This window comes from Nilaparvata lugens, chromosome 12, assembly GCF_014356525.2.
Source record: "Nilaparvata lugens isolate BPH chromosome 12, ASM1435652v1, whole genome shotgun sequence".
NCBI lineage: Eukaryota > Metazoa > Arthropoda > Insecta > Hemiptera > Delphacidae > Nilaparvata > Nilaparvata lugens.
Genome location: NC_052515.1, coordinates 18,793,471 through 18,805,733, shown reverse-complemented (window position 1 = coordinate 18,805,733; position 12,263 = coordinate 18,793,471). Strand labels below are relative to the sequence as shown.

The 12,263-nt window shown below is 33.8% G+C and overlaps 1 long non-coding RNA gene across 3 annotated transcripts; it reads right to left on the bottom strand.

The window, feature by feature from the left end:
- Positions 1 to 7,866: 7,866 nt before the first annotated feature.
- LOC120353849 lies at positions 7,867 to 11,054 on the bottom strand. 3 transcript variants are annotated; one of them, XR_005572645.1, is made up of 3 exons: positions 10,943 to 11,054; positions 9,848 to 10,036; positions 7,867 to 8,116 (listed from the first exon to the last, which is right to left on the bottom strand). It is a non-coding gene; the product is annotated as an uncharacterized LOC120353849 (long non-coding RNA). The 3 variants fall into 3 exon arrangements; XR_005572646.1 differs by having other exon boundaries at positions 9,848 to 10,029; XR_005572644.1 differs by having other exon boundaries at positions 10,715 to 11,053.
- Between the last annotated feature and the right edge of the window lie 1,209 nt (positions 11,055 to 12,263).

Here is a 12,263-nt window from a genome sequence, read left to right as displayed (position 1 = left end):
GGGTTATATCTTGTAATTCAGGCTCTACCGACTGCAGCCAAGCAGAGCACACGTTAGTGGAAAAAATAACGTGACAACGGTAAAGTATAAGAACAAGGGCAAACAATTATTGGAAGTTGCAATAACGATAAAAGCAGCAAATTGAGTACTGTATCATTTTAGTGATGAATCTCTGAGATAATGTTAAATGAAACACAGCCCCTACATAAGCATATGAACACACTACCTACCTTTCTGTTCTATCAATAATTCTTCACACATTAGCTTCTATTGTTCGAGCTGCGGCAATAGTAGATTATATCATTATGTACACCTAATATAGAAGAGATTACTATCTATTTCTATAGATTACACCTATATCTATAACGTAAGTTAATCATCCAATTTATTTAAAATTCAGCATTTCGAAAATTATTATTTATGGAAATAATTTTGGTAAGAGATGTAATTATTAGCAAAAATAGAGATAATAATTTTTTTAGTACCCTTTGGAGATAGCAGTTGATGCATAGAACGTAGCTTTGGGAATTAATATCAAGATAAATTATTAATCAGTATTAACAAATGTGGTCTTCCTTAGTTTGAAATAATTGCCTCATATAATCATAAATAGCAGTGAAAAGATTCATTTATGGAACAGAAAGCCAGCTCATGAAAAATACCAAGGTATATCTACTGTGAAATTTATTAATATGAAAAACTCCTATTAAAACCTGGAAAACTCATAGTGTGCCCAAGTCATGGTCTAAGTCTAAAGTTATTTCTCTTTTCAAAAAAGGTGATAGAACTGACCCTAAAAATTATAGAGGGATTAGCCTTTTGGACACAATCCATAAGATATTCGCTTCTCTATTGAATAGAAGGCTTCAGCATATAACAGATGTTCTGATTGCAGAGAGCCAGATGGGATTCGGGAGGGGTCATTCATGTATTGATGCAGTCTTCACTATAAAAATGCTCATAGAAAAACGACGGGAATTCAACTGCTCAACACATTTGGCCTTCATCGATTGGGAAAAGGCGTTTGACAATGTCAATAGGACTCTCTTATGGGAAATAATGTTGAATAAAGGCTACCCAAGACATTTGGTGTCTAACATTGCTGAACTGTACTGATAAGTATAAAAGGTGAACCTGAGAAAGAGTTGATCATAAACAAAGGAGTTAGACAAGGATGCCCACTTTCCCCCTACGCTATTTGATATATATATTGACGAGCTGATGAGCAATTGGCAACAAAGAGTAGACTCAGGTATTAGAATTGGGCAGGGAGTCTTCCTCAACTCTCTCATGTTTGCTGATGATACAGTGATAGTTCAGGAAAGTGAGGATAAGCTACAGATGTCAATTCATGAGCTTCAAGCTGTAAGTACAAATTTCAATATGATTATATCAGCTCAGAAATCGAAAGTAATGGCATTTTGGGGCAAGTGGCCCTTATGTTCCAAAATAGTTCTGAATAATATAATAATGGAACAACTTTAAATATCTTGGCTGTGATGTATACTATGACAGAGAATGTGATATACCTCAGAAAATAGGAAAGTTTAACTCAATTTGTGGAGTCAGTCACCGAACATTGAAGGGTAAGGCCAGAAAAGAGACTGAGATTAAGTTCTATAGGACAATGGCCATCCCTTAAATGACATACGGTTGTGAGGTATGGACAAAGACCAAGAATGATGACTCACGAATTCAGGCATGAGAGATGAGGTTTCTGCGCAGCATTCAAGGATACTCGAGACGAGACCACATAAGTAATGAAACAATTCGAAGTGAGTGCAATGTGCAATCACTAACAGCAATCATTAAAAATACAAATTATAATTGACAAATCACCTGCGCCATATGCCACCGACTCGTCTCCCACTACAAGCTTGGAAGTTACAGTTGGATGGGAAAAGGGACGTCAGAAAACCGAGGAAGCGGTGGACACTGGAACAGGCTTTAGAAGCCAAGTCCATGATGGATGATGATGATGATGAATTTCCTATTATTGTAGTAAAGGGCATCTTAGTCATTGAATGCTGAAATGATTCAATTTACCTTTATTATTAGAAGGTCAGTCATCCTGTCGACTGTGTGGACCCTCTTGGATCCTCCCACGCTGATAGAGATCTTGATCCTCAAATCAGATGACCAGACATTCCTGTGCCCATGACGGTCGGCTGCAGCGTTGAGGATCTTGAGATGCTCCGCTGTCAGATCCTCGCAAATTGTGACGCCGGACCCTTCAGCTTCCTCTTCATGTTGAAGATCATCTTCCTGGTCTGGTAGCTGCTCAGACGAACGATGATGGGGTGATCCTTAGGCTTTGTTTGCCCTTGTTGAGGTGGTTGATGCAGCAGTTGGCATCTGCCAGAGTCACGGGCACGTTCAGCTTGTTGTTGAAAACATCAAGCGCCAGCAGGTCCATGACTTCTTTGTCACTCTCTGGGATCCCAAAAATACTTAATGAATGTCAGCGCTGTATTGCTCGAGGTCGTTGACCTTCAGATGACGAGACACCTCCAGCTCACTAATTCTATCGTGCAGCTGCTTGTTCTCCTCCTTCAATGCCTGAAGTTCCTTGAAGATAGACTTCACAGCCATTGAGACGGCATTTTGTACAGATTCTTCGATTTGCTGTCAAATAATGAGGAGGGTCTCTTTGGACAATGATCTAGAAATAGCAAGAGAAGTCCCTGGCTTCGGAGCGTTGACCTCATTCTTCATCGTGCCTCTGTTCAGTTGGACCATAGTGTACCGTTAGGTGGATTTACACTTTTACAGGCGAGAAGGTAGACTGAAGAATTGGGAATGATTTACAAGATAAATGAAAAGAGTGTGAGTTAATCAAAAATATAATTTCAATATTGAATTTAGCTCGAGAAACTGAATAATTTGATGTGTAATTTGTAGTGAATTGAACTGTTGAACACTACAAAATATCTGTTTGAAGACGGAGCCAAACTGACACATTTACTCACTCAACATAACCAAGAGAGCAGAGTGCAGCAACCTAGAATGAGTTTTTCAGACTGGGATGGACATGAGCTTATAGAAATGAACTTTTACGATCATAAACCTAATATTTTGATAATAATAAACAACATTTTATGTTATGTATGTCTCTTAATTGATTTAATTACTTAATTTCAATCAATATACGTCAATTGTCAATAGATATCATCTATTCACTAAATCTGATTTTCTTCTATCAGAGATAACAAACCTAGATTACAAACTCCTCTCTGCTTGTATCGATTTAGGCTTATATAATGCCTATTGAACTGCATTGATATCAATACAGCTGGAGAAGTGTTGATATCAATGGATATCTGTTGATGTGTATTGGCCCAAAAACCTATCGATATTAATACTAGGGGATATCCACTAGGGGTTGCATCTCGATATGCGACCATATAATATATAATATAGCTATATATAATGGAGGGGAATTTTTAAACACTATTTTTGACCCCAGAAATCTCTCGAGGATAGTGAGGAGGTGCATGTAAAAAAGTCCCTACTCCAACCCATCATGCTAGTAATAGTAGTAGCAGTAGTAGTAGTAGTAGTAGTAGTAGTAGTAGTATAGTAGTAGTAGTAGTAGTAGTAGTAGTAGTAGTAGTAGTAGTAGTAGTAGTAGTAGAAGTAGTAGTAGTAGTAGTAGTAGTAATAGTAGTAGTAGTAGTGTAGTAGTAGTAGTAGAGTAGTAGTAGTAGTAGTAGTAGTAGTAGTAGTAGTAGTTGTAGTAGTAGTAGTAGTAGTGTAGTAGTAGTAGTAGTAGCAGTAGTAGTAGTAGTAGTTAGTAGTAGTAGTAGTAGTAGAGTAGTAGTAGTAGTAGTAGTAGTAGTAGTAGTAGTAGTAGAAGAACAAGAACAAGGGCAAGAAGAAGAAGAATAACAAGAATAAGACGCATTCTAGAAACGCATTTCAAATGTTTTTTGTATCAATAAAGTTATTTGAATGGATAAATAGTTTATGGAACAACTGAGGAACCGGGCATTATTCAGATCTCACATACTTACCAAGATATACGCTCTTAAAGGTATGTCACTTGGAAGATAATTTAATGACCTTCGTGTGTCCAACAATTGAATACATTCGGACTATATTATTAATAATTCTAGACCAAATTAATATTCTCCTCTACCAGTCAACCGTTCGTTGACTGGACTATCATGAATACTATAGTATGGACAGTGTAATAGTAATGCATATGAATAGCCCAAATTACAAGTGAGAGCAGAGGACTGTCGATAAATATAAAGAGCAAAATATTGAATGATAATATGCTAGAATAAATATAGCAATAATTAATAGATTGAATGTAGTAAGTAATATTTTCAGCATTAAATTTATACCAGAAGTGACTTTTTTGGTTACTCACCAGCAAGTAGTTTTCTTCAAATACTAAATACCAACTTACTCCAGGAATTGGAATTAGGTTTGTGGCAGGACAAGATTGATTGATTTGATTGATTGAGTACTTTATTTATGTAGATTACAATATATACTGTCTTATACACTTATATACAATAGCTTACAATACAGCAAAATTATAGATGAATTTACATGATATAGACTAAGAAAATAATTATTGAACTGTATATGATATGAAAAAGCAATTTGTAATATAATAACTATAGATAATAATTATATTGTTATGCATCTACATAAATTGGCGGAGCTTAGGACATATCAATGTCCATTCTTCGGAAAGAATATAGGACATTGATATGTCCAAAGCTCCGCCAATCTATGTAGATGCATAACAATATAATTATTATCTATGGTTAATATATTACAAATTGCTTTTTCATATCATATACAGTTCAATAATTATTTTCTTAGTCTATGACGGAGTCGGGAAAAGGTGTTGGCCTCTCTTGTACATCTGCTACCCCTATCCGATGTATGTTAATTCTGGCATCAATTTAATTACTGATCAGTCCGAAAATTGCTTGGAAGATAACTTTACTATATTGACTATTACTTTACACTGCTGTACAATTCAAAGTCCGATCGCACTAGTTGAATATTTCAATTTATATATTCACAAATAACAAGGAAAAACTGTACTTTTCCCCAACTTGGGACAGTTAATATATCGATAATAATTTTAACACAATGACGAACGTGTAAAATTGAATTTCAACGGCAACAATCGAAAAAACAGCAACGATCCTGTTTTTTCACCGTCCGATCTGAGCTGACAACTTCAACTGACGATTATGTGATAGAATAATCTAAATACTAACTTATCCGCTAGGGCGCAGCAGCTGCCGGCCACGCCACTACAACTACCACTAGACTTGAAACTAATTTAAACTAGACTTAATCTAAATACGCTAATGGGCGTCACCATTCCCCCCACCCTGAAACGTAGTTTTTAAACCTAATATTTTGATAATAATAAACAACATTTTATGTTATGTATGTCTCTTAATTATTTTAGTTACTTAATTTCAATCAATATACATCAATTGTCAATAGATATCATCTATTCACTAAATCTTATTTACTTCTATCAGAGATAAGGGAAGATCTTAACTACTAGATTACAAACTCCTCTCTGCTTGTATCGATTTAGGCTTATATAATGCATATTGAACTGAATTGATATCAATACAGCTGGAGAAGTGTTGATATCAATGGATATCTGTTGATGTGTAGCAGTAGTGGTAGTAGTAGTAGTAGTAGTAGTAGAAGTTGTAGTAGTAGTAGTAGTAGTAGTTGTAGTAGTAGTAGTAGTAGTAGTTGTGGTAGTAGTAGTGTAGTAGTAGTAGTAGTAGTAGTAGTAGTAGTAGAAGAACAAGAACAAGGGCAAGAAGAAGAAGAAGAATAACAAGAATAAGATGCGTTCTAGAAACGCATTTCAAATGTTTTTTGTATCAATAAAGTTATTGAATGGATAAATAGTTTATGGAACAACTGAGGAACCGGGCATTATTCAGATCTCACATACTTACCAAGATATACGCTCTTAAAGGTCTGTCAGAATAAAAACAGTATTGAATCAATATTCAATGATATACCGAGTTGGCAATCAAATACAAATTCAAATCTTATTTAATCCAATTTACAATACTTAATTACAAATCATAAGCAAAAAGGATCATAAAACTCAACAAGATGACAATAATATGCTAACAATTATTAAGTACATAATAATTATTAAACTTTAATTTTGGACAAAAAATTCGAATATTTAAACAAGGCCTAATTTGTGGATTAAAATTGAAAGATACTGCTTGCAAAGAGTACAATAGAAGCAGGAATGTATATCCAATCATTTTAGAATTTATGGAGAAGTGGAAAAATAGGAATGGAAGAGAAAAGATCAATTAGCAAACAATCACTAACACATTCACACTCACTGTTGAATTTCGAGGGAAATGGAGGACCGCGATTTTACATTGAGGTCTAGACAAATACAAATAGGTGATTAATAGTGGCCAGTGGCGGCTCGTGTTAGGGTTGCATGGTTGCACAACCCCCTTCATTTTGATGATAATCAATGAATTACTTTTTAGGAGTAAATAAAGTGACTGAATTTATAAGTGAGCTCTATTATTATCTCAATTACTGATATTAGCTTCACAATTTCATTATAATCTATATAATAAGAGAGAGTAGGGTTGTTCTTGAGAGACAGTTCTTGTCGGGTAGCCGATGAAGTCAGATCAGTTGTTATCGCTCCGTCGAATAGTGCTGTAACAAATTAAAGCCGGCCGCCTGGCATTATGCTAAACATAAACTGGCCTAACTAGAAATATTTTATTTTAATTCTGGCTAAATTTTTAATTAGTTTTCCCGTGAAAGTGGTGCTTTCTTATTATTTATTTTAAACATGACAGGCGAGTGTCACAAGTGCAAAAATCCCGTCTCCAACCCAGTAAAGTGCCCGAATTGTGCTACATCATTTCATCAGAACTGCATCATTGTGAATACGAAGAGCGGAACGTGGAAGTGCGAAAAGTATTCAAAAGACATTTCTACAACATCAATCTCAGACAAACAGGACGTAGAAAATAACAATTCAATATTAAACGCCATCAACGAATTTAGAATTGAAAACAAACAAAATTGGGACTCCAACAACAAAAGATGGGACGTAAATGAAGGTGAACTAAAAGAATTACAGGAAGACATCAAGTCTACAGAACTAGAAATATCACTCATAAAAGAACAGTTCACGGAAGTTCCAAACAAGTGCGATAATACATGTGCAGCTGTTGAAAAATTTCGCCAAGAAAACACTCTATTAAAAGATGAGCTAGCGCAAGTGAAAAACGATTTGGTAGACTCACAGCAACATACGAGGAAGAACAATATCCTAGTGACTGGTATACCCGTAACATATAGGGAGGATATGTTTACTGTGCTGGATGCAGTCGCGAGAACGATCAATATAAATCCATGGATACCTATTGATGTGTATTGGCCCAAATACCTATTGATATCAATACGTATCAATATAGATCCATGGATATCAATACATCCCCAGCTGTATTGATATCAATACACATCAATATAAATCCATGGATACCTATTGATGTGTATTGGCCCAAATACCTATTGATATAAATACAGATCAATAGAAATCCATGGATAAGAATGTATTAATATCAATACAGATCAATAGCCATCCATAAGCAACCTGTCCCCTTTATAGAAAAAATCCTTTCAAATCTCGTATAGCAGCTTAATAGGATGAAGATACCATTTGCAAATATTAGAATTCTAACTCAGCTGTGACTAGCATCAGACAAGGAAGTATACCAGTTTAAGAATTATCTAATAAATATAAGTAAATTAGATCCAGTGAATAGATGTTTATTGACAAAAATTGAGGAATGTAAATAATTGAGCCATGAATAAAATGCAAAATTGTTTATTAAAGTAGCTCATATATAATTATATTATTTATGAAGAAACATTACATTACATATATATTATTCATGAATTAATATGTCCTTATCTGGGAGTGCTCCAGGAGATTTGAAGCTTTTTCTGTTTAGGGTTGCGATCTTTTGAGCAACGTACTGGTTAATGCTAGCTCATCTTAATTCCATCTCACTTCTCGAAGCATTCGGATTCTCCTCGAGGATCCGTCGTTTGAACATTTCTAGAACAAATAACAGTTCAAAGTAGGTTATTAAAATCTTAAGAAATTAGAAAATAAGGATTTTATTTCATGACTTAATCTACTAGCAAATTTATTTAATAACCTAAAAATGTATTTAAATATGCATGACTCTCCCTCACGTGAAAGGAAAGTAATATCAATGGTGAGTACAATGCAACTAAACTACCTGGCAGCAGAGAAGTTGGAGGTTGAGCCTGCAGTTGAACGTCATCTTGAATATACCAATGCACAGCCCATGTGGTTGCCAAATTGTTTCCCACTCTAACGCAGTGCTTGAATTTTAATGGGAATTGAAGCTCATTATTAAAAGTTCATTCCCACCAGGCTTGCAAAAAAGATCCGTGTAATGTAGCCTTGAGTGGTTTTTAGAAAGTTGATGCCTGAGCTATGACCGTGAGAGGGTCACTCTTGTCGACGCCGTGCTCCTCGTTACATTGGCTGCATCCCAATGAACTTCTTTGCTACCAGGTAGTGTAAAACCATAAGTACGTTAACTAGTGAGCCCCCTGGGCTGGAGAGCTCGCTATATCATTCTGATTTTAAAATCTACATGCAGCTTAAGCTCTTCTTAGAAATATTTTAAAAAACCTACAGAAAATGTATTTGAGAAATTTTGCTAATGATGAAAACTCTCACAGAAAAATAGAAAGAAAGATGTACTTAAAAAAATGATATTTCCTTACATAATCACATACATAATGTATGAATATAAATCTGAGTACCCTTTTTAAATTATTTCTTCAAGACATGTTTTGGCTACTAATGTCATTTTCAAGTGATTGGAAAATAAATAAATACTAATGCATTAGTAGCCGAAACATGTTGTGACGAAATAATTTAAAAAGGGTACTCAGATTTATATTCAAATGTAGCCCAACAGTAGAAAGACAGTACTGTATGAATGTATATATGAGTATGCACAGAACACTTTTGCAATTAAGAAATTGTTTTAAAAGTTAATTTTAAAACTATCTCATAAGACAGTAAACTTGTATGTTTAGAGAAACAGATAATATCAATAGTAAGAGTACATGCATTGAAAGATTCAATTTCCTCACAAAGAAATATTATGATGATAAATACACAAAAAAGAGCAAGTGAATAAACAGAATAATCTAGAAATTATAAATGCACTTGCACAAAGTTTAATTACAAAGGGTTCTTTCAATTCAAATAGGATTCCTAATGAAACCTATTCAATTATCCTAGGAAAAGAAAGAATATTGAGTTGTTTCCATAATTCTCACAAACAAGCAAACCCACAGATGGACAGCGACTTTAGCAATTAATCTGAATAGCATTACTTTTTTAAATGAATGAAATGATCAAAGAAATAACATGAAATCTAATTTCAGCTAACTAAAGGATAAATCAAACAAATTTTCTACTTATGCACATTCAATGTTATTTGTATATCCTTGAAGAGGACGAAGGAATGAATCAATTTTGTTGTCCAACAAACTTGACCTGTAAAAACGTTTGAAGAATATGTGTTCAAAATTTGAAGCTTATTGATCAATTCTCTAAAGTGATTGTAGAAACAAACAGACAGAAAACAACTTTGACCTCTAGTAAGTCGAAAGTGAGAACTTGTTAACGCTCGTTCAATAAATATGGTCCCATATCTTTATCCTCTGCTAGGATTAATGTAAGTTTTAAAAGGGTGTCTCCAACGATGGATTTTAAAATATGTGACTAAATAACACTTACTTCTTAAACTATCCATTTTTTGGGGTGTCAACATTGTTTTTGCTTGGAAGTCCTTGTGGACGTTCGATTTTCGTCCAGTCACGCTTCTTTTTTCGAGCATAAATTTTTAGTGAACTGGGAATCTCCAGCTTTCCCAATTTTAACATTTCCTGCAAGGATCAGTTTATCTTCTGGTATTGTGTCTGCAACCTGTAACAGCAACATATATATTTTTTAATTAAACCTATAGAAATATGAAAAAATTCTTTTTAAGAAAAACATGGTCAAAAAAGAGCTACAAGTTTCGAGTATTCATACAGGCCCATTCATTATGAAATTGTAATTTTCAGATCAAATCATAGTTCAGCATTCAGTTATCATCTTCTCTAGCAGTTACAGTGTGTCTCCTGTGCTACCTACATAGTTCCACTTCTTAACCTCAATCAAATTAAAATGTAATTTGTGTTAGTCTGTGTTTGAGAGAGTCTTGATTAGAACCATGTACTAATCTAATTAATAAATGCCTTACTACAATTTGATAGTGGGATTTTAGCAACCTGAAACTAGTAGTCATCTGGCTTTATAGGACTGAAACTGATATTAATGTAACCTATAAATTCCTGATTTTTTTAGATAGGCCTAGTGAAAGCAATTTAGAGATTAGGCTTGTGAACAGGAAAAATATTGCAATGGAAAGGTAATAATTTTAAGCAGAACTAATTGATAACTGAATATATGTGGTGGTGAGAATATTATATTCCATTAATCAAACTTCCTTTGCATTCCTATAAATGATTAGCACAAGCCTAGAGCTCATGTGGGCATCACCCATAGAAAAAATTGTTTGACTTTATATTCTGTTCCAAAATAATCAAAATTAACACTTACTTAGATTTTTCTTTTCCAGCACTAATAGATTTAAGAGGCTTACTTTTATTATTATTGAAATTATGCCATAAATAATTCATTAAGGCTAATTATGAGGCTTTGAGGTTATGTGGCTAGTCTTTCAATAAGTTTATCATTTAAATAAATATAGTCTAAGTATCTAAGACTATAATAAATGTATTCTTCCATTATACAGTACATCAATAAAAACAAAATCACTTGACTTACCTTAAACCTGATCTTTCACAAAAATCACAAAACAACAGACACCAAAAAAAACCGTTACGATCTAAATGTTACAATGCCGAACCAACAACCGCCTTCCCATCAATAAACCCACTATCGATAAACCTACTATGAAAATATCGATATATCATCAATATTCGATTATTTATAATTATATATTTTCAAACTTGTTTGGGAATGCATTATTCAAATTACATATTTTAAATAAGTAAGAGTGGAATACTGTCCTAATTTCTACATTGTTTGATGCAATAAAACCAGTTTGCTCCAGAAAAAAGTTGGAATTTGTTTGTTTGATATATCGATTGTTGAAACTTCGATACGTTTATCTCATAGTATAAAAATATATTGATATTTTAATTCGATACCATAGTAGACCTATGGATGGTAGGAATTTCAAAATTAATGATATTGACAATCTTATTAAAAAAATTGATATTTCAGGTGCGGGTTAATGATTTTTATGGGGGACATTTGTGCTTGACACTTAAATAATGTTGGGATCGATAAATAGTAGAAGTAGTTATTATTTGATTTGAAATCATTCAAAGTTCAAGTGTGTATAGTTCAGATACTGCACGATTTTCCCCATAAACTTTGATATAATTTGAAAAAGTGGTATAACTTTTCCAATTTCGGATAGAATCATTTGAAATTCTAGGATAAGATTGACAATATGAACAGAATCGTACATGTTTTTTTTAGAATTCTCCATGATCAAATACAAATTTTTTTAAAATTTGAACGTCAGTAGCATGTTAACGGCACGTCTGACAGGATGATTTTCGCAGAGGACAAAATGTACTGGAAATTCACTTCTTCACCCGAATCACTCATCAAAAATACATTGTTTCGAGAAAATTGAAAATCTGCCAAAAATATTCAAAGTTTTTAACTGCATTTAAAATTACCGCAAAAGGTCTATATATTGTTAAAGGTGCCCTGTAGACGATTTTTGCAGGAGACAAAAAGTGCTGGAAATCCACTTCTACACCCGAATCAGTCATCAAAAATGCATTGTTTCGGGAAAATTGAAAATCTGCCAAAATTATTCAGTTTTAAACTGCATTTAAAATTAGCGCAATCCATGGACTCCTATTGATATCACTAAACTTGTAGTGATATCAATATAAGTTCATTGACTGTATTTACCGTGATTTCTATTGGTATCCACGGATTTCTATTGGTATCCATGAACTTCTATTGATATCACTAAACTTGTAGTGATATCAATATAAGTTCATTGACTGTATTTACCGTGATTTCTATTGGTATCCATGGATTTCTATTGATATCCATGAGC